Source organism: Colobus angolensis, unplaced genomic scaffold (genome assembly GCF_000951035.1).
Source record: "Colobus angolensis palliatus isolate OR3802 unplaced genomic scaffold, Cang.pa_1.0 Scaffold117, whole genome shotgun sequence".
NCBI classification, from domain to species: domain Eukaryota; kingdom Metazoa; phylum Chordata; class Mammalia; order Primates; family Cercopithecidae; genus Colobus; species Colobus angolensis.
Genome location: NW_012112808.1, coordinates 6,741,991 through 6,768,189, shown reverse-complemented (window position 1 = coordinate 6,768,189; position 26,199 = coordinate 6,741,991). Strand labels below are relative to the sequence as shown.

The following is a 26,199-nucleotide window of genomic DNA, read 5'->3' as shown; positions in this document are numbered from 1 at the left end:
ATGGATAGGAAGAATCAATATCGTGAAAATGGCCATACTGCCCAAGGTTATTTATAGATTGAATGCCATCCCCATCAAGCTACCAATGAGTTTCTTCACAAAATTGGAAAAAACTGCTTTAAAGTTCATATGGAACCAAAAAAGAGCCCGCATTGCCAAGACAATCCTAAGTCAAAAGGACAAAGCTGGAGGCGTCACGCTACCTGACTTCAAACTATACTATAAGGCTACAGTAACCAAAACAGCACGGTACAGGTACCAAAACAGAGATATAGACCAATGGAACAGAACAGAGTCCTCAGAAATAATACCACACATCTACAGCCATCTGATCTTTGACAAACCTGACAGAAACAAGAAATGGGGAAAGGATTCCCTATTTAATAAATGGTGCTGGGAAAATTGGCTAGCCATAAGTAGAAAGCAGAAACTGGATCCTTTCCTTACTCCTTATACGAAGATTAATTCAAGATGGATTAGAGACTTAAATGGTAGACCTAATACCATAAAAACCCTAGAAGAAAATCTAGGTAGTACCATTCAGGACATAGGCATGGGCAAGGACTTCATGTCCAAAACACCAAAAGCAACGGCAGCAAAAGCCAAAATTGACAAATGGGATCTCATTAAACTAAAGAGCTTCTGCACAGCAAAAGAAACTACCATCAGAGTGAACAGGCAACCTACAGAATGGGAGAAAATTTTTGCAATCTACTCATCTGACAAAGGGCTAATATCCAGAATCTACAAAGAACTCAAACAAATATACAAGAAAAAAACAAACAACCCCATCAAAAAGTGGGGAAAGGATATGAACAGACATTTCTCAAAAGAAGACATTCATACAGCCAACAGACACATGAAAAAATACTCATCATCACTCGCCATCAGAGAAATGCAAATCAAAACCACAATGAGATACCATCTCACACCAGTTAGAATGGCAATCATTAAAAAATCAGGAAACAACAGGTGTTGGAGAGGATGTGGAGAAACAGGAACACTTTACACTGTTGGTGGGATTGTAAACTAGTTCAACCATTATGGAAAACAGTATGGCAATTCCTCAAGGATCTAGAACTAGATGTACCATATGACCCAGCCATCCCACTACTGGGTATATACCCAAAGGATTATAAATTATTCTACTACAAAGACACATGCACACGTATGTTTATTGTGGCACTATTCACAATAGCAAAGACTTGGAATCAACCCAAATGTCCATCAGTGCAGACTGGATTAAGAAAATGTGGCACATATACACCATGGAATACTATGCAGCCATAAAGAAGGATGAGTTTGCGTCCTTTGTAGGGACATGGATGCAGCTGGAAACCATCATTCTTAGCAAACTATCACAAGAAGAGAAAACCAAACACTGCATGTTCTCACTCATAGGTGGGAACTGAACAATGAGTTCACTTGGACTCGGGAAGGGGAACATCACACACTGGGGCCTATCATGGGGAGGGGGGAGGGGGGAGGGATTGCATTGGGGAGTTATACCTGATATAAATGATGAATTGATGGGTGCTGACGAGTTGATGGGTGCAGCACACCAACATGGCACAAGTATACATATGTAACAAACCTGCGCGTTATGCACATGTACCCTAGAACTTAAAGTATAAAAAAAAAAAAAAAAAAAAGCCCTAGCTCTTGGCCCACATTTTATAGACAGAAATTAAATGATCCTCATAATGGAAAATTATTTCAAAGATTAAACAGGGCGAATTGTAACCTATTTACCTACCTACCATACCAGGAATAATATGGATGGGAAATCCAATTCTTACCTCCATATCCTTTCCAGACATTTCTATTTTTCTAATGGCATTAGGTTAGCATTTTAGACAAATAGATGATTTTTTTTTGAAGTGGAGTTTCACTGTTGTTGCCCAGGCTGGAGTGCAATGGCACCATCTCGGCTCACTGCAACCTCCGCCTCCTGGGTTCAAGTGATTCTCGACAAAGGGATGATTTTAAGTGTAGAGATCAACAAGTAACCCAGCAAGATAAAACAAACCATACATCATGGTGTATAAGCTAACCTTTTAAGCTAAAAAAGAAATTCCTTAAAGTTGATGTCAACTCTCATAATGACTTTAAAATACAAACCATAGATTCCATTGCTTAGGTAGGAAAGGAAGGAATGATAATATTTGATACCCCTGTTAGGAAATTCTAGAGTTGAGGGCTTGGGGGGCGGGGAGGAATGTAGAAGATTCGGAGGTCAGATGGGAGGGGAGACAGGCTGAGATGGGAAAACAGGGAATGGAAATGAGCAAATGTTTATGTTTTAACCTCTTTATCTATAATTCCCTATGAACTTCTGAAACAGAAGACTGTACATGTGAGTAGCTGAGTCACTACTTAAGGAGTTTGTGGTTGCTTTTATCCATTTATTTGGTTGCCTGCCACCCTGCAACTAGACTATTAACTTCTAGAGGTCAGGAACTAGGTCTCTGTGTTTTGAGCATTTGCCTTATTTTAGCTGAACAATTTCTGCCATGCATTTTGGGGCATGTGGTAAGTGGTAGAATAGGCACATCAACCTCATGTTTCGTGGACCCTTTGGAAAGGGTGTTGACATAATTTCTGTATTCCAAATTATTTTAGTTGCTTCACTTCCATTTGCTTAAATGGCCAAATGAATAATCTGAATGTAATAACTACTTAGGATTAAATTTGATCTTTTGAGTAAAAATGATGTTGATGTGCACACCCAGTTGAGTTTATGTCATGATTCACATACATTTGTCAAGAGAACTTAAATAGTTTTGAATTTTATGCACACTTGTTAACTGTTCTGTGTGTATAGAAAAAAAAAGTCAAAATATCATTTCATTGGATATACATAAACCCGAGTTCTGTGTTTCCGCAAGTGGTTTGGTTTCTCTTCTGCACTTAGAATGAGTTAGAATGACTATAAAAGCATTACTAAAACTCAATTTCAATGTTAGATTCAAAATCGGGAGTTACTAAAACAACAAATAGGCTGATACACTAGAAAGCGACAAAAATAAATACAAATGATCCTACATAATACATGCAAGGTTCATACTAAATGGATGATGATGCTATCTATGGTGAATTTTTTCTTATCATAGCATTTCTTTTGGAGGTTACGTTCCACCTTTGGGATCATTAACCTGGGTGTCATTACCTTGGTGGTAAGGTTTGGGCTTGTTTTCTTAACTTTGCCACTGGTTGAAATTCTGAGCCTTTTTTTCCTAAATACCAGTTTCCTTGGCTGTAAAATGGAAGTAAATTACATGAACCTCTGCTTTCCTCAGCAGGCAAACATAGGAACCAGTCTTTTAAAAACGTCTACAAATACTTTGAGCTTTTCAGGCAAAGATGTTACACAAGGTAAAATTGCAGATCCTCTCTCCCATCTGCAATATGAAAGGCAAATCTTTGAAAAACACGTTTGAAAAGGGCAAAACAATGAGCTCAATTTTCAGCTCACACCCATGTGTATATATATCTTTTCTTACAGAAAGCTTCCAAAGACTTCAAAGGGAGCTCTGTCCATACAAGGAAATGAAAGCTGGAAAGATTCAAACCCATTAGGAATAACATTTCTGAAATCCATAATAAGCCTACTTTTGCTTTATAAATGAAATCTTTCTTATGCTTCTCTATCTCTCTTTTCTCCTTGAGAAACTCTCTGTTTTCCCAATTTGAGCAAAACAAATTATGACAGATTTACAGTGGTACAAATATTAGTTTAGGGCTCAAAGTTCAAGTTGACCTCTTTGAGGCAAAGTATTGCAATATTACAAATAAATAAAGAGTAGGGGGGTATAGACATTTTAAATAGAACCAATCAGTTGGAGTCTCTTCAACAGGCATAAAATGCAATTTCAAAAAGACTTTCTACTAAAATAATTAAAAAGTTTCAAAAGTATGATACGAATACCAACACCTCTGTCCCACAGAGCGTAAGTCTGTTGAGGTCATGCTGTGGTTTTGAGACTTGCTTTATGAAGGATTCACTTAACTTTCCTCTCGGTTGGGGGTACTGGGAAGCTCAGAACAATTTAGTAGCTCCAGCACTTTAGAAAAAATGTAAACTGTTCTGTCTGTGGTATCCGCTGAGGATAATGGTGATTCTAGGACACTGGCTTTTTTCTTAACACTGGATAGAGCATACTCAAAATCAGGTAGCAGAGGTCAAAGAGTGGGCCATGGTGGTCTCTATGATTCAATAAGTAAGTTTCTTTAACTAGCATTTTTCTTATATTTCTCTTATCAACTCCATCTATCTCAATCCCTCATATACCCATATTCCCTATTTGAGCATTATCATTAATTTGCACATTTCTAAAAGTTAAAATTATTGCCACGCTATGACATTCACTTATGGCCATTCTTAAACATTTATATTAGAAAAATGATTTGGAAGCTAAGTTGAGGGACTTTACTGGATTTCATCAATTCTAGTGTGCACATTTTTTTAATGCTGGCGTTCCTGAAATCAGCCTTCCAGTCAACAGCATTTCAACAGCAGCAGTCAGCCAGACAGTAGCACTGACATAGTTGTCCTTACCTGTGCATGGGTGCTTGGCCATGGCTGTTCATCGTCATCACTTCAAGAGAGTCATGTGCATTATATGCACAATATGTGTTGAGTTTAAGTACTTCTAACAATGTCTTCAAAAAGATTACAGCATGATTTGGCATTGAAATGAATACTTATTGTTGTGTTCCCATAAAGGCCCAGAAACTGAGCAGCAAGGTACAAATTTGATATTAGTGAAGCAAATACTAGTCATTGGAGGAATGGATGTAATTCCATGTTTTCTTGCAATGCAACAATTGAGTGCTTTTCAGGAGCAAATAAAAGATGACAAGGAGATGAAGCTGTGTTACATTTTGTTACTGAGACACATGCAAAAAAATTTTTCCACATCACCCAGCAAATAATGCAATTGAAGGGCACGTAAATTGCCTCCCCTCTCTGAATAGATGAAAGAAATTTCAAAGCACTAAGGCTTATATGACTGATTCATATGCTGTTCAGGACTCTCATTTAGACATTGTGTTACAATTTAATTGGGTGCATTTTTTTTCTTAATACTACCTAAAATAAAGGTACATCTTATAATTGATAGCAACTTAGATTTGATGAATTAGGTGGTTAATTCACTTGTTTCCAATTAAATAATAGCCCCCAAACAAGTAGCTCATATGATCATTAAAATATGGTTGCCTTTGTGCAATACACAAACATCAGCAAGGCAGATCCACTGTTGGCTTTTCAGAGACACTGAAATTCATTAATCCTTAATATAAGGCACATTAGCACATGAACCAAGATAACCTCAAATGGCTCCATGTCTCTCCTTTGCCACCTTGAGTAAAGTGTTCAGAAATGTCCTCTGGGTTTCTGCAACATCCTACTCGAATCCTATCTGGTCTGTGTCAGCTAGCTGGCACTCCAGGTACCAGTCTCAATACAGGGTCAGCCATAAACTGGAGAAATGACTTCTCTGGGGGTGAACACACAAGGAAAGGCAGGAATAAGGTAAATCCATGGCAGAGAAATGGTTTACAGAACCAATAACCTGACTTGCATTGTTCTACAAGTTATAATTAGTACTACCTTACAGATGTATCTCTTTAACAAACTACTTAACATCCTGCTACCTAATCATTCTCAAGCTCTATATCCCCATGAAAGAACTACTTGTACTGGAATAAAATGAGGACATGAGCTGAAAGGTTTGGGAAACACATTCAAAAGTGATGGAAGGCATTCTTCCTATTAAATAGTACCCTTCTGAAATGATGGATAGTTATTAGAGAACAAAAATTGTCTTCCATGTATTAAACTTAAACTACATTAAAAGAAAACACAACTTATTTCTTCTACATTCTCTCAGAACACTTGTGATGCCAAATGTATGAGTTTTTCCCACACTGACCAATTCTCTGACACCAGCAGTGTGTCTGTTCTACAATTCAATTCCATTCTGACACTGTCTATCTAGGCTTAGTCCCCTTCCTTAGTCCCCTTCTGAAATCGCAGAATACATTTACCACAGATTAGTTCATATATTTCTCTGATTTCTTAACTCATTATTAAGACATTCATAATCAAACTCTGTATTATAAACATATATATGTATATATATGCTATGATATTGTGATAAAATAAATATACATTTGGTCTCTGTCCCCAGCTCCTGGTCAGAGCTCCTGAAACACTTGTAACTTCCTAAATGATAAAAGCAACAGGAACATCTTTTGTTACAATATTTTATTTTCATTCCCCACCCCTGACAAAACTCTGGTGCAATAAAGGTGAGAGGAGCATCTTTTGTTATTGATTACAAGCTCCTTTCAACAACACATGAGTCTGTATATTGACAAGATGATTTTTGGAAAGTACCTAAGGAAGGGGGCTGGTTGCCAGGAGAACCAACCATGTTATTAGAGGGTTGGAACTTTCAGGCCTACCTGCCAACCTCCAGGGAGAGGAGAGGAGCTGGAGGTTGAATTCAACCACCAGTGGCCAATGATTTCATCAACCATGCCTACACGATGAAGCCTCCATAAAACCCTAACCAAAGTGGTTAGGAGAACTTCTGAGGTGGTAAACACCAGAGGTGCTGGGAGGGTGACACATCTGGAAAGCACATGGAGGCTCTGTGCTTTTCCCCCTGCCATGCCCTGTGCAGCTGGCTGTTCCTGAGCCCAACTCTATTATAATGGCCAGTAATACAGTTAGCAAACTGTTTCTCCAAGTTCTGTGAGCCATCCTAGCAAATTATCGTAACCTAAGCAGGGGTCATGGGAACCTCCAGGTGATAGCCAGCCAGTCAGTACAGGTGGCAACATGGACTTGCGATTGGCATGTGAAGTGGGGGTACAGGGAGCAGCCTTGTGGGACTATGGGGCATCAACTAAGTACTATTTGCTTAAAGGAAAGAGAATTTCAGGTCATTTTTCTCTTTCCAATCCATATCATAAAGGGTGGGACATATGATATATCAGAGATGTGTGAACAGTTGCTATTTAGCCATAGACTTTAAAATATTTTGTACTTATATCCTGGAAGTAGGCTGGAATCTGCCCTTATTCCTATAGAAACAACTTAAACTATATAGCAAAGAGTTGCTATGCCAAAGAGTCATTTCTCCAACTAGAAAAGCAACTCTGGAAAAAAATTTGGGGGATAAAATCAATATTCTAGAGTCAAAGAACAAAATTTCAACAAATTGAGTTTCACAGATCTGATTGACTTTTATTAGCAATTCACGAACTGGGCAGCCTTCAGCCTACAAAACAGAAAGGAGTGAAGGAACACAGGGACAATGAACAAGTAGTGGATTGTTCATTTCAGTATTACTTTCCTTAGAGAGATGTAAGCAAAATCTTGCTGGCTTAATGGGATTTGAATATCACCTCTCTCGTGATTTCTCAGCTATTCCAAGCAAATAACTTAGTTTCGGATTGGTAAAGTGGAACTTTAGCACAAGTGACTCCATTTTGGACCCACTATCTTTAACACTAGCAACAAGGACAGTCTAACTTGTTAGTGGGGAAGGCAACTGAATGTGTGAAGCAATTCTGAGGGCATTGAGATAACCTATTCAGTATCCTGATGTCTGAAATTCTACCACCAAAACTTTAACAGAGCTTAATTCAACAATTTCAATTTGACAGATACATACCAAGCATCTACCAGATGCCAACAATTGGTCTAAATGCTGAGGTGTGAATGAGGCATGGTTCTTGTCTTTAAGGAATTCTCATTAGGTTGGGGGACAGACAAGTAAACAAACAAAATGCAGCACATGTGACAAGGGTAGTGTATCAGGAAGCTATTGTTGTATAACAAACCAAGCCAGAATGCAGTGGGTTAAAAGAGTACGTATTCATGTGGCTCATGGTTCTGTAGGTCAGTAGTTTAGGCTGTGCTCACCTAGGAAGTTTTTCTGGACTCAGCAGGTGTATTAGTCCATTTTCATGCTGCTGATAAAGACATACCCGAGACTGGGCAACTTAGAAAAGAAAGAGGTTTAATTGGACTTACAGTTCCATGTGGCTGGGGAAGGTCTCACAATCATGGCAGAGGGTGAAAGGCACTTCTTACATGGCAGTGGCAAGACAAAATGAGGAAGAAGCAAAAGTAGAAACCCCTGATAAGCTCATCAGATCTTGTGAGACTTATTCATTATCATGAGAATAGCACAGGAAAGACCAGCCCCCATGATTCAGTGACCTCTCCCTGGGTCCCTGCCACAACACCTGGGAATTCTGGGAGATACAATTCAAGTTGAGATTTGGGTGGGGACACAGCCAAACTATATCAGCTGGGAAGCCATGGAATCAGCTAAAGTTTTACTGGTCTAGGATAGCAGGAAAAGTCACGTAAGGCAGCTTGGAGAAAGTGACAGTGGAGCTAAATTTAGCAGAATCATTGGAATACTTCCAGGTGAACAAGAGGGAACAAGTTTCTGGATGAGAGGGAAAAGTCAGGGCAAGGATTTGGAAGGATGACACACCCACTGACCCCTAGGTCAGTCTACATGAATGGATTTGCAGATTATGTTCTGAGAGAAACCTCTGAAAGGAGAAGGCTGCATGGTCATGCAGAGGCAATACAAGAAGCAGACGTAGAGGGAGACACAAACAGAGGAGAAGGAGTTGGGACAGAAGGCTGGGAGGGAAAGCTCATGGCCGGTTGTGTCCACACCACCACCTCCCATCAGGCAACATTACTTGGTAAATCTCTGCACACAGAATAAGATGAGAACTTCTGTTCCCCCAGGGAATATGCTGTTTGTTCAGGCCCGGTAAGTTTAGTGGCTATTTGCTCTGCTGGCTTAGGCTTCTGGTTCATTTGCTAGAACAACGACAGCAGTGGCAGAAAACTCATTTTTTCCGAGAAGTTTGATCCAAGTGAGTGCTGTTCCACAGATACAACTTTTCAATCTTGCTACCTTGCCACCATTTTCACTCCTGGATATTTATTTCACATTTATTTTCACTCCTGGATATTTTCAACACACGTGTCCTGTGAGCAAGCTAACATGTGTGACTCTATTTTAAATTTCTAATGTGTGCCTCCATGCACAATTTTAGTCTTTCAATTAGGCTCACTATTTCTGTTGACATCCTATTGTATCTCTGATTTAGTCTGAAGAAATTAAGCATATCTCTTTCATCTCAATGCGAACAATGGTTTGTATTCTCTTTCACATGACTTTAAAATTCTGTACACCAAAAGGCTCGCTGGGCTTTTGTAAAAGCAATGCACAATGATTGTTTTGAAAGAATAAGCCTTTCTGAAAATTCCTACAGAGTGTGCTAAGGCTACAAAGTTCAAAGGAATTTGGTCAGATTCAATGGAATAGCCTCTTGGTTCAAGTGAAGGACTTGGAGGGAGGAGTAAAACAAATCCACCTTCTTTTTAAATAGAAATGAAAAGAGAGCTAAGCAGAAACATCAACAGGAAGGAAGCTGAAATACAATAAATGGGAGTGACCACTGCTGAACACCAGTCAGAGAAACATTTTAATAAAACACACAAGGCTAATTTCAGTCACTCAGATACTTCACATCAGATCAGGGAAAATAAAGATCTAAGTCTTTACTGCTAATTCTTAGGAAATGAAGATCCCATCCCATGAAAAAAATTTAGTATAGAAAATGTCCACTGTTTTTCTTCTCATTCTTTGAATCAGATCCTGATGATTTTGACAGTACTTTAAAAAAACGTTAATTCCATGCCCTCAATGGAAACTTTTCCAAAACAGTATTCAAAATATCTGAAGTAGTTATGAAAATAAAAATAAAACCCCCAACCAAGCAAACAGCAATAACAATACTGCTGTAATTAATCAGCACAAAAGGCTTCCCCATGCCCAGAAGTCCTGGCAGGGATGCAGGTTGCTGCTCACGAGGGTGACACCTATGTGATGACAGCTGTGACTTTCAGGGTGTCTGAGACTCCAAATACAAAACCAAACAGGAGTCCTTGGGAAATTTTCCCTTTTGCTCACTCTGTGTATATTTAAACACAAACTATTTTCAAAAAATTCCCTAAAACCCCTCTGAGTGGGATGGAAGGGACTAGGCAAGCATATTGCACTGTAATTAACACCCGTTCACCACTGACATCACACGTCAGTGTAAAGATAGGTCACGTACTTTTAATTTCTCACACGCACGTCAGCGGTAAACAGTCCCAGTGTTCGTGTTAATGACACCATCTGGCGCCTCCCATAACTGTGTAGCATTCAGCTTCCAAACAAGATGTAATGGCAGCAACACATGAAACCCACTGACATTTACAGTAAGGAAATTTATTATCAGTCATCGGTTTGGTATAAATGTGTTTGCATGACTGCTGGGGCTATAAAATCGTCACCTTTGCCAGGCAAGCAAAGGTGCAATAAATAATGGATTTTAAGCCATGCATGTACTACCAAATCATTAAACATTTATCACACAGGCACAATAGCATCTTAAGCAACAATTACCACTTGAAAAATTAATGCCACTTTTGAGGGTTAAATGAAAACCATATAGTCTAAGCTTTAACGATTTTTAATGTGGCTCCGTATAGAATATGAAGTTTTTTATTTTTATTTTTAGTTGAATATGACATATATATATATATATATATAAAGAGGTCTTCTATAATAATTTTCTCTTGAGGAAGAATCACTCTATATTCTTTTGTTACTTTTGTTAAATACTAAAAAATACAATTGAAATGTTTCTTGAAAAAGAAATCATGGTTAAAACCTTTCAAAACTAGAAATGGCAAACAAAAGGTTCTTTAGGAGTCACATGGTATTATTTTCTTTAAAATCCTTAATGGATTAATCAGTGATGATTGAAATTAAACTATTTTAACTTTGGATTTAAGGAGACATAAAGTCAAAACCACGAAAATCCCCTGATTAACCCAGCCACATTTGTCCCTACTACTTATTCCTTCCAAATACTCTCCCCATGGTGTGTCAGTAATTTCTCCGATATGCTTGTTCTATGGGTATCCATTGTTTTAAGAACAAAATCCTTAGCAATAACAATTCAAAATACAGATAGATTAGAGGAAGGTTTTATGGAGGATTAGAGGAAGGCTTTATGGAGGATTTATCAAAGAATAATTTTTGACTCAAAGAAACAAAGAGAAACATGTGTGGGAACTAGTTATTTATTTGCTTGCTGGACGTGGAACAATGCAGGCAGAGAAGCCAGTGACTGCCTTGACATGAGGCTCCCCGTGTGGGAGGTGAACCAGAAGCCAAGCCTGGAGGGAGACTGTGCCATCAAGAGGCTCTGTCACGAGATGCCAAGATGAGCACGCGTCTCCGAAACAACACAATCTCAACATGCAAAATGATCACTGAGCAAGAGGAAACAGAGTGAGCCCTAGAGTAAGTGAGTGGCACTGTTTGAAGAAAAAAAAAGTTAAGAAGTGACTGAATAAGAGATTTCTCTGTCAGTGTGTGAGTGGGGTTTAATTCCGTGGTGAGAGCTATTGCTTAGAAAGCCTCTGCAGTTTTATGGGTCTGCTCCCTGTGGAGGCTTCTCTGTCCACTCTCCTTTTGCCTGCCCTATGCCCTAAACAGGAAGCAGGTGCAGCACTCTGCAGGCAGGATCCCTGCTGGGACAGAGGGCAGGATGGTCTGCAGAATACTGAGGACGCCAGGAGGGGAGCCCTGCTCCCGAATTTTCAATCAGTGGAAAGAAGTGTTGAGATTTTAGGCCTTCATCTCTAATAGTGACTGCTGTTTACAGGGGTCCAGGGGGCTGTGAGTCTTCTTTGTGTGTCTTGGAGTTGAAATTCAAGGTTTTGTCAAGACCATGCATCTTCAGGGATGGCGTCCTCCATTGTTGGGGAGAATCCCTGTGGACAGTGTTCATCTTTGGAGAACTGAATTTAGGACTCAACAGAAGGGCTTGGGGTGGGGTGGAGGGGGTGTGTGTCACAGGAACTAAGAGATCATAGGGATGCCCCTCCTTGAATACATACGTATTGCTGGTTCCAAGTCACGGAGGGAGAACTTTGGAGCCTGGCCTGGTCAGACAGAGGAGGGGGTGACCACTCTCTCACCATTGCTGTCTGCAGGGTGACAAAGTTGCCTGAATTCCATCTGTGTGCCCATATACACAAAGCTCTGTTACACAAAGGAGCTACTCCAGGGACTAACTTACGTGGGATTACGCAGAAACGAACCCAATCCACTGGGATGGTGGTACTGTTATGAAACAACACAGACTGCCTGAGCCTGGACATCAAAACAAAAACACCGAGTATGGGAATTTTTCTCGAACAGCTTCTCTATCCAATATCTGAGAGGGCCCCACCCTGCCCTGTCCTTCCATCTGTTACTACGTAATTCACATATTTCCTAGAGTTCTTGCTGCTACCTTACATCTTCTGGAAGTGACTATCAGGGCCCTCACAGAAGTAGAGAATCAATGAATAAACTCCAAGAAAGCTTTGCTCATTTCTTTCAAAGTTGTGTCACTTCCATAATACCTGATGAAACACTCTGCCTTCATATGAGAAAGACAGAGAGGCAGGGAGGGAGGGAAGGAGAGAGGGAGAGAGAGAGAGAGAGAGAGAGAGAGAGAGAGATTGCACACCATGGCGAAAACAGCTCTCCTGAAGGGTGTGAATAAAACAGTTAACAATGAAGGAAGAGAAACAAAAAGCTATTCAACAGATGCATGTCATTTTTACTCTTCAGTGTGGATCAGTTTTTCTTGTTAATTATATCACCTATTCTTTCCTTATATTGATAATTACATAATTACATGAAACAGATGGGTGACAGAATGCACCCAGATGGTGAGAACGTAAACAGGCTTACAAATTGCTTATTCTTAAGCATATTAAAAAGAATTATTTAATAATACATAGATTTCTATACTCTACACATCTGTTGAGTAGAGCCTCAAAATGGGTTACTCTGTCATTTTTTTTTTTTTTTCTTAAACAGATACAATGTCCTCCCTGGGAATTCCTGGGAGGCCAACTGCCATGGAGGTAAAATATTTCACCTTTTCCATAATTTGGATTCCTAAAATTCTAAAATCATGTTCTGAGTCCACTGGCTTGCTGTTTTGAAAAATAGAAATGCTGGTTTCAAGGGGAGTTACAATCACATGTAGCACTGGTTACACTTTCACAAGCTGGACAAGGTTACAAATGGGAGGGCTTGCCTTGAGAACATACTTGACATGTTTTAATTGCATCCAATGGGCTTCTTGCATGAAATTCTTTCAAAATAATTATGAAACTAAGTCAAAAGCACCAAAGCTGCATGGGCTGAGTGTGTGTGGAGGTGTGTCTGTCGGACGAGGGGGCTCACAGACCCCAGAGGCTTCTGGAAGGTCTGAGGGAAGAAGTGGCATTAGCTGCTTCCTCGTGGCCCACATGCCACCTCTGTGTTCTATGGAGTAAGGGCTCTGCTTAAATGGTCCTTCTCAGAGGAGTTGTACCTGCCCTGTTCCCACCCTCCCCTCCCAGGCTCTCCTCCTGATGGCACTTGCTGCCACTGGGCACAGTGCCTCCTGGTCTGGGTACTGCCTGCTGCCCCAACTAGAACACAAGTGCTATGTGGCAGGGATGTGCCTCTCTATAGCTGTTCCCACAGAGCACAGAGTTGGGCCCACCACATGATCAGCACACAACAATACTGACTGAATGAATGCTGACATCAGTGAATTCTCCACCTCCAAGCCCCCTAACCAGCGATGCAAAACAGGCCCTGTGCTTGCAGTTTCAACAGAAAAGCCTGTCCAGGCAGGAGCAGGGAGTGACCAAGAAGGGGACTTCTCAATGGCAGGGGGGGTGGAGGATAGCAGGGGTTCCTCTCTCAGTTGAAAAGCAGGTACAAAAGCCATGGTGTTTATCAGGGTCATGGACAAAAAGCAGGACACCTAGAAACATGGTTTGGTGGGGGTAGAGAAACAGGCTCAGGGAGAGACAAACCCACCTGGCTTCTGGTGGAGCGACCTGGCTCTTGGTGAGGCAGGGGTGGGTCACAGAACTCCAGAATCAGGCTGTTGTCTCCCACTGCACCAAGAAGTGACGACATGTAGACGTGCTTGGAACTGGAAGTGCGAACACGTCCCCAGGGCCAAACTTGGATGGGGATTGTGTGTACTCTGTGTGTATGTATTTATGTATGCCTGCTGCATGTGTGAGACAGAGATGGCTGGAGGGAGAGAGGGACAGAGAGAGAGAGAGTCATGAGAAGCATCTGAGTCCTCAGGGGCCTGGAGATCCTTTTGGAATTTGGGCTCTGTGAGCTGTGGCCACCTTCTGCTCTTGAATGGGATAGGGGGATTGCTGAGCTGTTAGAAGTCACATGGTCTGAAAGGGGCCTGCCAGCCTTGGTCCTACCAACACACGGTGACCAAAGACCCAGTGTGTGGGGATTGATGTTGTCTGTAAACAGATCAAAATACTTGTGGTATATAATTCTGTGGGACATTGTCAGCCCATCTTTGGGACTTGCTCAACTGTGATTTGTGACAGATAATACTCAATTCCATTTTTAAATCAACCTTCAACTCCAGTTTCATGAAAAGTGCTGTCCCCACAGATCCATGAATGGCGGTGGGAGGGGGTGGTTTGCACGAGAGAGGAGCTCTGCTAAGGTGACTGGAAAGTGCTGCCTAAGATCTGTTCCCCGGAAGCACAGCTCTTTTTGGTTAAATACATAGACTACCATAAAAACCACAATTACAGTGACTACCATGGTGATAATATCAATGCACTGAATTATATGAAAAAACAAAATAAAACAAACAAAACCTGGGACACAATTGAACAGCACAAGAAGTAGGAATGTGGCATAGTCTGTAGTTTATGTTTATTGCCATGGGTTTTGACTGACCAAATGGCTCATGCCTGCCTGCACTGTAGCTGAGTCATGTTTGATATCTCAAACAAGTGGCAATAAAAAAAACTTTATGGCTCCCATGCTATTTTCATACCTTATTCATTCTGTTTTTTCCCTGTTTTTAAGTCATCTTTTGTATTTTCTTCTTGCTTATTAAGTTGGTTACTATGGAGATCATGACATCAGTAATCTTGACTAAGCTTAATGGTCTCGAGGCAACATTCAGACTAAAAGTTTTGATACTTAAAGTGGTTCAGCCCTGGAGAATGGGAGCAGATTGAGAGCTGAGGACTGCGGGCTTCAAGCTGCTTCCCTAACGGAACACAGAGGTGGAAGGTGGTCCGTGCCCACTCAGCTGAGTCCGCGTGGGGCAGCCCTTGGGGAGGACTGTGCCCCTCGCTAACCAGGTACTGCACTTTCCAAGGCCCATTTAATCCTCTGCCTCTGATGAACTCAAATGCCATTTTCCCTCTGGATTTGGTGAGTGCAAATAATGATAACCAAACTCAAATTGCTTTAGGAAAATTACTAAACTGTGGAAGGCTTTTAATCCATCTCAGTTTAATTTGAATGTAAAACCTTTCCAGGTTCTCGGTTGTTTTTCCTGATCTTTCTCATCTTCCAGAAAGGCAAAACCCATTTTTTTAATTGTTTATTTTTTGTAGAAATGGGGGTCTCACTCTGTTACCCAGGCTGGTCTCAAACTCCTGGCTTCAAGTGATCCTCCTATTTCAGCCTCCCAAAGTGTTGGGATGACAGGTATGAGCCACTGTGCCTAGCCCATATCCCATCTGTAAAACTAGAATTTATTAACGGGATATAACAAGTGAAAGTTTTAACAAAAAGACCTGAAAGTTAGGCTTATGACACTGTACTTTATTCCATATGCATCTACTGACCTCCAATCACTTCATAATGAATGGAATCACGTTTCTATAATTCTTCCATGAGCCAGAGGGAGTAGGCCAGCCCCAGAGGGGCATTCGTGGTCTGTGTTTCATATGTCTGTCACTGCTGTCATCCTAGCGGGGTGCTGTTTTTGTACTAGCAGATGTGTTTCATTTCTGCCAATCCATGCTGACTCATGACCCCTCCTGATGCTGCAGGCAACAGCCAGGGGACACCAAGCCTTTGGTCAGACCCAGCCCCAGAGAACAAATGCGTCAATTCTGTGCTGTTTTGTTTCCAGGCAGATAACTGGTTGCAAGAAGGTTTTCTGAGTCTCAAAAGCCTGACTGTTATGCATCAAAAGTCAAAGTTGATGCTTCCAATGACAGATACAGAAGAACACATGGGGACAGCGAGCCCACTGTCTGAAGACCAGGAGGAGGAAAGTCAGAGGGGAAGAAGGAGAAATTAGTGCAGTGCAGCCCTCTCCTTCCCCTGGCTAAGGCCAGGAAAGTGGAAGGAAGCAGGCAGGATCCCCCCAGAGATTCTGGAGAATACAAGAAGGAGACTGCTTCACGAGGGGGACTCTACTGCCACCTTGTCCTGGGAAGAGTCCAGTGGAGACGGCTGAGGGAGCTTCCCAGACGAGGAAGGAAATGAGGCAGCAATGAGCTTCTGAAAGCCCGAAGCGAGGAAAGCAGGAAAGGAAGAGAGCACCTGGCTCCAGGGAACACAAGGTCACACTCAGACTGGCCTCAAGGCTGTGAGGATGGGATGCTTCTGCAGAAAGCAGTGAGGGCTGCGGGGGCTTGGATGCCAGGACAAGGGGTGACTTTGCCTGAGGACAAAAGCTAATGTTCTGAACTCAAGATTCCTGTGAGGACAGGCACTACCCAAGTAGCAGATACCTCCCCTCCCAGCCTCCTCCCCGCCCGCCACAGTGCCATGACATTCCATGTCCATGAGCTCCTGAGAACTTGGATGTTTTTCCTACCCCACTAAAAATATGAAAGAAGAAAAGCTCCTACATGGACTCAATATAAATATTAAATGATTAAATTTACCCAGAATTGATAGAGGTTACTTTTACTCCCATCAGGTGGAATAAAGGCTCAAAGCAGAGACTCAGTTCAATTAGACAAAAATAGGAAAATAAAAAATGTATCCTTTTGCACTGGTTACTTGTCTTAAAAATCTATATCTGACATAAAAAACAGGATTTGCTGTATGTCTCTATACTCTTTATGTTGCTTAGATACAGCGACATATTGCCAAGAGAAATCATCTTTTTCAATTCAGGAATCACAAGTTTTCATTTTCAAATTCTAAAACTTTATGCTTTTTGATTAAAGAGATAGTAACTTTGACTGAGCAATACCATTTCTAGGAATTTATTCAAAGGAAATTAAAGCAAATGTGCTGAAAAATAATAAGGGCAGACATGGTAGCAGTGTTCATCATGATAAAAATTGGGTTAAAAACTTAACCAACATGAGGGAATTGGCCTGCACACAGCAATGGTGAATCGTGGGCTCTGACATCACACTGTTTAGTCCCCAAACCGCAACTTAGCAGCTGTGTAGCCTCGGCATGAAGACAATAGATGCTACATTCCAAAGGAGCCCCCTTATAAAAATGCCAAAGTCAGTGACAAGTGCCGGTTAAATGCCTTTTAACTCCTAACTCAAAATGAAGACATGAAAGGGTGAGATGAGTACATGCAAAAGGGGCTTTTTTGAAGATTTCTTCCAGGAGAACCGTTGATGTGCTGTGAGTCCCATGCCCCCCATCCCCAAAGACGACGGATAGAAGGGGTGCCTTGTCTTTTGCTTCAAGTCACAGAAAGGGTTTGGGAGCCCCCCAAGAGCTTCATGTGAGGCCCCTAGACAAAGTGGATGGATGTGCTGGGTGAGCTGCATGGGCAGGTGGCCTGCATGGGCAGAGCCTGCTGACCCACAGAGGCAAGAGCTCTTCTCTCAGGTCCTTCCTATATGGCACCTCCAGGGGCAAATGAGACTCAGTGTCAAAGCTAGAGGATGGCATCTCCTGCATCATGGGAATGCTGGTGAGAGCTCCCTAGAAACAGGAATCCCCTAGGAAACTGCAAACACACACTAAGAGAAGAGGAGTCCAGCCCACAGAGTAGGGGCCATCTTACGACAGCAGTGGCCAAGTTCAGACTTGCCTCCTCCTCCAACTGTTCCTCCCTGCCCTGACCCCAATTTCAGAAGGACTAGAAACACAGCTCAATAATAAGAAGACACTAATTGGCTAAAGAAAGAGAAAGCACGAAATACTGAAAAGCTATATAAATGCCAAGTTAGTGGAAGGGGCATGAGAGTTCAGAAGAGACAAGAGGCCCTCCCCATCCTGCCTTCTCCAACCACAGGCTTCCTACGTGCTTGAAGGCTACAGCAGTGGGTCAGGGGAGTCTCACCCTTGGAGAAAAATTGAATTTTGATTATTACATAAAATGAAATTGAACATTTTATGGAATTAAGATCAAGTATTGTGATTGGAAGTGACCCATACATCTTTCATGACCTAGAACTGACCAGAAGGTCCCAGAACTTGCTCACTTTCCATCCAGGTGCAGGAGAAAACTCAGCCACATAGAACATATTTACAGGGCGAAGAGACACAGAACTCAAGTGGCTTCGTGACTATTCACACAAGTCCTGCTGGCTTAACGCTCACTTGCATTACCAAACCTTTACTAACCTCAGTTTTCCCCACGGCAAAATGGAGACGATGATGCTGAAACATCTGTGAGAATGAAAGATCAGCTGGGACAGGATGAATGCAGGGCCTGGCAGGAGGAAAGTACTCACTGAGCGGCGGGGCTTGCTGCTTCGCAGAAAAATGTGTGGCCACGAAAATCACCCTTTACAATACTTAGTAACAAGTAAATATAGTCATAACATATTAAGTGAAGAAGCATGTTTCAAACACTATAACCCCATATCTAATTGCATATATGTAGTCTTTTTCACAGAAAATAATCCAGAAGTTGAAACCCCAAAATATTAACAAAGGTAATCAAAAGATAGGAGGAGAGAAGGTTTTACTGATTTTCTCTATTGTTTTTTCCTAAAATTTCTACCAAAAACATGTATTGCTTTAGTAATAACATATTTATTTTTAATCAAGGGGAAAAGATGTCACTTCTCTAGTCAGTATCTGCAGCTCTAATTGTCCTCTTTGTCATTTTACATCCCCAGCTACTTTAAAATACACAAAGCAAAGCCTCACGTTGGAGCTGCCATTCGTCTCTTCCCTGAAGGCAGATTCTGAAGAAGCCACTTAGCTGCGAAGGCCAGTTTCTGCCCAGGAGCTCAGCTCCACCCGGGAGCCTTGCTAGGCTGCAGGCTTTCAGTGCTCTGCGGCAGGCAGCTGATGCGTCCGGAGGCACTTCTGGACCTCTGTGGCATTCATTACCCTGGCTCTGCAGGGAACAGAATGCATTTTTTTTCCTCCTACTGGGTTGTGGCAAGAACCTGATCAGCATCCAGGAAATCCTTAGAATATTTTTCTTCTCTATTGGAAGCATTGGCAGCTCTTTTTAAGAGCAATAATATTACTAAAGGTGGATCAAACAAAGAACATGCTGGCGTCTTTTAAAAAACAGAAAGTCCCTCATTTTCCTTCTACATTTGGATAGGCATCTTGTTTGCTGCCTGAGCTCTCTTAGATGTCCACACAGGACCACAAGAGGCTGCTGAGTCAGAGAGGGTGAAGCAGGAAAGCTAACAGAGATTTTATTTTAGAAAAATCTCTGCTTTCAAAAGAATTGAAGCAGCATTAGCAGTGTAGTCTCAAATGTGTGTATGAAGCTCTCTTGGAGTGGTGGAAACTCTACTTCTGAAACTGAAAGAACAGTTGAGACATTGCCCTTCAATGGCCTTGATTTGACCAGCACTTCATCAATTACTAGCCGGAATGCTGAATCTGATCTGAGAATGAAAGAATGCAAAATAATGCAGTCACTTTGGAAAATAGTTTGGCAGTTCCTCAAAATATTAAACATAGAGTTACCATGTGACCCAGCAGCCCCACTTGTAGGTATAGACACCGCCCCCCAAATGAAAACACATACACCCAAAAACCTGTGTGCACATTTTCACAGCAACATTTCCATCATAGCCAAATAATGGAAAAAACTCAAATGTCATCGACTCATGCATGAAAAAATAAAATATAGTATTATCCACACAATAGGATATTCAACAATAAAAAAGAAATAAAGTACAGACACACACGCTACAATGTGGATGAAACATGCTAAGAAGCCAGTCACAAAATACCGCATAGTATATGTTGCGACTTGTATGAAATGTCCAGAATAAGTAAGTTCATAGAGAGAGTAAGTAGATTACTGGTTGTCTAGGGTTGAGAGGAGAGGGCTGGGAAAGACAGGAAGTGACTGCCAGTGGGCACAGGTTCCTTTTGGGGGTGATGAAAATATTCTAAAATTAGATAGTGGTAATGATTGTTCAACTCTGTGAATATACTAAAAACCTTTGAATTGTATAGTTTAAGTGGGTGAATTGCATGGTGTATATATATGATTTATATCACAATATGAAGCTGTTAAAGACATGGTTAGGGGAAGAGAGAGACTGTCCTATAAATATCTGTCCTAGAAAATGAGGATAAGATGTAGCATTGATTCCTGACAACACTAAGATGTTAAGAAGTTACTTTTCCCAATTTCTTCTCTATCATACCCTCAGAGCCTCATCTTGCCCCCGACCACTGCCCAGTTACTCAACAATTTCCACAGCTTGTTGATCATGCCACTAATTCACATCTTATCTCTTCCCGCCACCCACCTCCCACCCCAAAAAATAAACCTTTAGTCACTCATCTGATGGGCACTTACTTGGGTTCTGAAACCACATCCAACATGGAGCTGAATTTTGGGAAATGTATAATGTAGCCTCCATATGGGATCACAATTTTTTTCTTCCTTTCCCAGCAGCTGCCACCATAATTTTGTAACAACAAAGGTTTTTTGTAACAACAAAAATTACAAAGGTTTGTAACAACAAACCCATACAACAGCCAGCTAACTGCAGACAGCCTGAATCAGCAGGTGTCCAAAACCTGCCAGCACACTAACCTGGACCCACGTCTGCTCCTTCCTAGCCCAGGTCAGACAGGGTCAGGCTGGTACCAGATCAAACCCAGGAGTGGATCATTCAGCCAAGAGGAAAATTCAAACTGCACTGGGAGAAATCCAATCGTCTGTGGGTCACCTTTTGGTTAAGTATCTGGTGCCAAGGATTTGTGAGGTTCAACAAGATCTATATCGAACCATACTCCTTTTCTGTAGTTTGGTTTTCCTATAATGAGTCATACTAGTACTTTAGCCTTTTAGGTAGGAAAGTAGTCTGTGGTAGTTAAAGATAGGAGTTTTGGCAACCAACTGCCTGGGTTTGAAATTCTGTCAATTAAATTGCCTTTGGACAAGTTATTTACCTGCCCTCCTGGCAAGCCTGTTTGCTTTAGATACACTGAGGATGGTAATCGCAGTAACTATTAACTATTTACATGTGCTGATGAGAGGACTAGATGAGAAACTCCATGGGAAGGCTTTAAGCAACAGCTCAAGAAGTAACAGTAATGCAATAGTAGTTGTTTTTAGTACCATGTAACCTTTCTAAGAGGGAAAAATTAGGACAGTAAGGAGAATAAACACTGGTTTATAAGTCCTTCTGGTGTGTATTTATATACTATTTATACAATATACACTTATATAATATATAACATATTATATTAAACTAGATAATGTTCAGAGAATTGGAAAGAAATGACCATAGAACTTGTACTGGAGAAAGAAAAAAGCCCACAAAGGAACTTACGTAAATTATTCTAAGAATCTCAGAGAAAAGAGTTCACTATAAATAGAAGGAAGTGCACTTCCCATAGATATTGTAAACACATAGGAACTGGCTGGGAAGTGACTTGAAGAAGCAAACTGGACTCATGGCGATGATTTAAAGTGGGTTAATTTCATTTCAAGAAAATATTCCTCCCATGGTCACATTAATAATAATTAGAGCATATACGATGCTGAAAAAATACGGGTCTGCATTTTTAGAAACCCCTACCAAGGTGATGGCCCAAGAGCTAAAAACACACCGACCACAAATATAACCAAGGGAAGTCTAACCACTGGCGGTGAAAGTTACCATGTTTAAGGAAGGGACTGGGAAACAATAAAGCTGGGGAAAATCTAGCAGGTGCTGGGAGAATAATGCAATTTCCTAGGGCAGCAGATGCACAAGTGAAACAGTATCCAGTAACAGTCCATCAGATGGTAATTATAGCTGGACTGGGAAGAACAGCCAGATGAAAAGGGGCAATTCAAAGGGTAACTGAATGCCAGTGAGTGACATCTTCCTGAGAGATCACATACCAGGAAAAAGCAGGGCCATCACTTAGCTCTGAGGGGGAGGGCTTCCATAAATCGTCATTTTTCTTTGTAGAAGGACAAAGGGATAATGTGGAGAAATGAATGCACAGAATCCAAATGGAGGCCTCCAAAGAATTCATTAGTCGAGATTTAATCAGACCATCATTAATAAGCAACCAGAAAAAAAAAAAGATCACTCTGAAAGTGTGATTCCTCAGGAAGGATGAAAGGTTGATTTAGTTCTGAAAATATGTGAGAGAGAGGTGAGTTCACGCTATAGTTCTATGAACACTATAAACCAAGATGAAGAGCTGAAGTGACTGAAGTGGATGATGGGGAGCATCTATTGATATTGAGGCAATGGCAGGGGCTATTTAAGTTCAAAGCAGGTTTTCTGGAGTGTAATGTGACAAATAACACTTATTTAAACTCCCACTCCTGGAAAGGAAGCAGTGCCTTTTTTTCAAACACATTCCCTCTCCAGGAATTCTGCAGAAACAGGTCTGAGCCCAGTGTGGCTATTTCTCCTGAGTTTGGGCTCTTGTCACCTGGAAGGCCAGTACAAGCCCTCTTCCACCCCAAGTTAATACCGAAATTAGACTGGAAGCTCCTTGCGGGTATGCATGGTGACACAGTCATATCTGAATCCCTGTAAAAGGCAGAAAGGAAAGAAAACAGGCTTGTATGTAGACCCACCCTGAAAATAAGTGTAGGGCAGCTTGTTCAGCCGTCTTTAATCAATATAACTGCTAAATTAATTCAGCCCAATTTTGAGTGTTTTCCTGATCATAATACTCATTCAGGATAAATACTTGAGGGAATGGATGGATACCCCTTTTTACATGATGTGATTATTACTCATTGCATGCCTGTATCAAAATCTCGTGTACCCTATAAATATCGATACCTACTGTGTACCAACAAAAATTAAAATTAAAGAAATAAAATAATTTTGTAAAAAATAATAATACTTACGCAGGTAGGCCCTGATGAGTCATCTAATAAAAAGCTTCCATGAGAATAACTCTCATAACGTAAAAGCACAGGCCAAGATGGCTCATTCAAGCTAAGAAAAGAATCTTCCAGGTCTATGATGTCAATTATGGTCTTGGTCAGGAAAAAGCCCTCTCTCTTACCCATGCATTCACACTGGTTGACTGTGGAGATATTATTACGAATCTTTGAGACCTCATTCTGAAATGTGTGATGAAAATCATTTATGTTTTCTAGGCTCTTTTTTATTACCTGCTGTGGAGTGGGCTGTCAATTAATAGAAACGACGGGGAAGGTGTTGTGGCAGGGACACTGATCGTCCAAACCAGGCAGGAATTAGGAGGGCCTTGAGGTGGGAGCGAGGGCATATTTCCCTGCCATGCAGTGATGAATTTCAATCACTGCTGCCTTGTGCCAGATTCAAATTGGCAACCTACCGAGATGAAATGCTTTCTATCCCATTACTCATGCCTGGAGTGATCTGTTCCCTTGAAGATTGGCTTCCTAGGTGAAAACTAGGGACTGGATGGTCACTCTAAGATGCTTTAAATAGGATAAAAGGTATGAAAGACGAGTGGCCAGCAAGAGAAGTGATATGGACATGGTGAGGGAGCTGAGGGTCTCATATAAAGCTCGATGCACTGGGAGGGGAAGGGAGGGTGGGAGATGTGAAACCTAAAGGGAAAATTCATTCATTTGGTAATGAGAGTTGCTCAACCTTGCACAGTTTGCTACCGCAATGCTATCGCTCTACTAAGAAAACAATGTCTTGAGGGATATACAGAGATTCTTCCTAAAAATACTCTACTTGGCTCAACTTGTCTCAGATAATCACTCTAAAACATTACAACTGTCTAAAATGTTAAAAAGAGAAAAATAATTTTTAATAATATAATTTAGCATTTTAACTTTTTAATACTGAGGCCCATTCCATGTGGATTATGGTCTCGATAAATAATCCTGTGATTAAACTTTTAATATGTCTAAAATTTTTTACTGAATCTTGTTTACGAAATCTAAATCTCCATTACAATTTTCTGAAGCTTGAATAGTTTTGAATACAACGAGTAGCAACAAAAGTGCTTCTTAAACAGTCAGAATTCACCTGAGAAATAAGCACAATAACACGAGCAGCAGGTAACAGGCATCTGTGTTAGAATTCTCCCACCCATCTGCTAAGTGGCTGTCTTCCTGGACCCTGGGTTTGAACAATCCATCTCTGCTTTGTGCTGAAATACACCAGGGCTCAGGGGTGAGGGGCACAGCATACTGAGATGACCATGGAAAAGGTTACTCAATGTAAGCAATGGTTTCGGATCATACCAACCTGGGAAGTAGTAATGAGATAATTTTAAATGAAATAAAATGTTATCTCTGACTTTCTCCCCACCTAGAGATCCAGCTCACCTCAAAATCGCCTAACTGAAAATTCTTATAGTAGGGTGGGAGGGAGGGGGCAGGTGTAGAACTGCACTTCATATTCATAAAAACGATGCTTCCTGATATCCATGCAGCAGCTCTGGACTCCTCCCTCCAGCTCCAGCCAGGCCACCCATGCTGCCAGAGGACTGGCTGAAGGCACAGGAGCCGTGGGCTGCCACTGAAGTGTAAGTCTCAGCAATGACTGCAGAAGGTCATTGTCTCTCATCCTGACCCTGATCTGATGCGGAAGCTGCAAAGTTGTACGCCGAGCACATCCATGTAATTCTATGCCCAGCGCTTTCTCCAGAGATCAGTCTGCCTCTGTGGAAACTGTATTTCAGTGCTGGAGACAGCATGTAGCCACTGTCTCTGACCCCAAGACACTGTCTTTGCACCAAACTTCTGGGTGTTGGCTCTCTTTCCAAAGCAGTCTGTTCCCAGGATCTTCATAGGCAAACAGACCGCATGGTGGCCCATCCTAAAGGTCTTCCAGGTGAGCTAGGCACATCTCATCTCCAGTGCTGTGAACCCTGCTACTTAAGAATATGCCTGTGACCTTCAGATAAAATGGTATGAATCTGGAGTTTGCTTCAAAATGATATAGGAGAAAGGGGAAGTGGTGGGGGCACAGATGATCCAAAATTAGCTAAAGAGTTGCAAATCATTGCAGCTGGGTGCTGAGTGCATGGGAGTTCCAGTGCCACTCAATCTGTGGTCTGGAACAGGTGCCCATGTGCAAACTATTATTAGTCTATGAAGATATGAGTAAGAGAGATGGAGAGAAGCATTCAGAAACTTTTATAGCAAACCAACAGAGTAATGCTATGTCTGTTAAATCTAATAATAAAAGAATTTTGTCTGTCTTTGCTTTTTAATCTTGTTTTCCCAGGAATTTACTTTTTACAAAACTATCAGACTATGACTAATTGCACATTAATTTAAAAAAAAAAGACATGTAGATTGAGAAGTCCTGCTTTATATGATCAGTCTATACTCACATATAAATTTACAATGATATAGATTTTTGTTATTTTACAAATACAAAGATGAATGTAAGACACAAAGCTGCCTCTGAGTTGGCCTGATGGAGGTGCTCTCCCCATCCCTCAGTGCACCCGCCAGTAAGACAGGCGTGGGCAGGGTGATGTCCTTCCCGCAGGGCCGAGCCCGTTGCCAGGTGTTTATTTCAGCATCATCTCCAGCTCTGAGGGGCAGCTCCTTGGGTAAGTGTTTGCAGAGTTTAAACTCACACTTTCCCTTTTCCTCTCTCACAAAGGACAAATGTTAGCCCACTGAGGGATTTTTTTTTTTTTTTTTTTTTTACTTAAGTAGAAGAGTATACAAACACTACAAGTCCATATCAGTCAACATGAGAAAATTATGTTTTCCAATTAAGTTACTGAAAAAAACTGTGTGTATGTATACAGGTACATTTGCATTGAAAAGAATATCTAGCTTTGATTTCAGTCCTTTTTCCTGTTCTCACAATAAAAGTGGCCCCTGGCCATTCATTTTAAGGTCAAAAACTCCTGCTGCCCCAGGGTAGCAAATATGCTTCTGTTAATCATCTTGATTCCCCTGGAGAGG

At 41.3% G+C, this 26,199-nt stretch overlaps 1 protein-coding gene across 1 annotated transcript in view; it reads right to left on the bottom strand.

Annotated features, from left to right (window-relative positions):
* CFAP61 (cilia and flagella associated protein 61) overlaps nucleotides 1–26,199 on the bottom strand; it is a 294,188-nt gene that overhangs the window by 130,311 nt on the left and 137,678 nt on the right. The window lies entirely within an intron of this gene.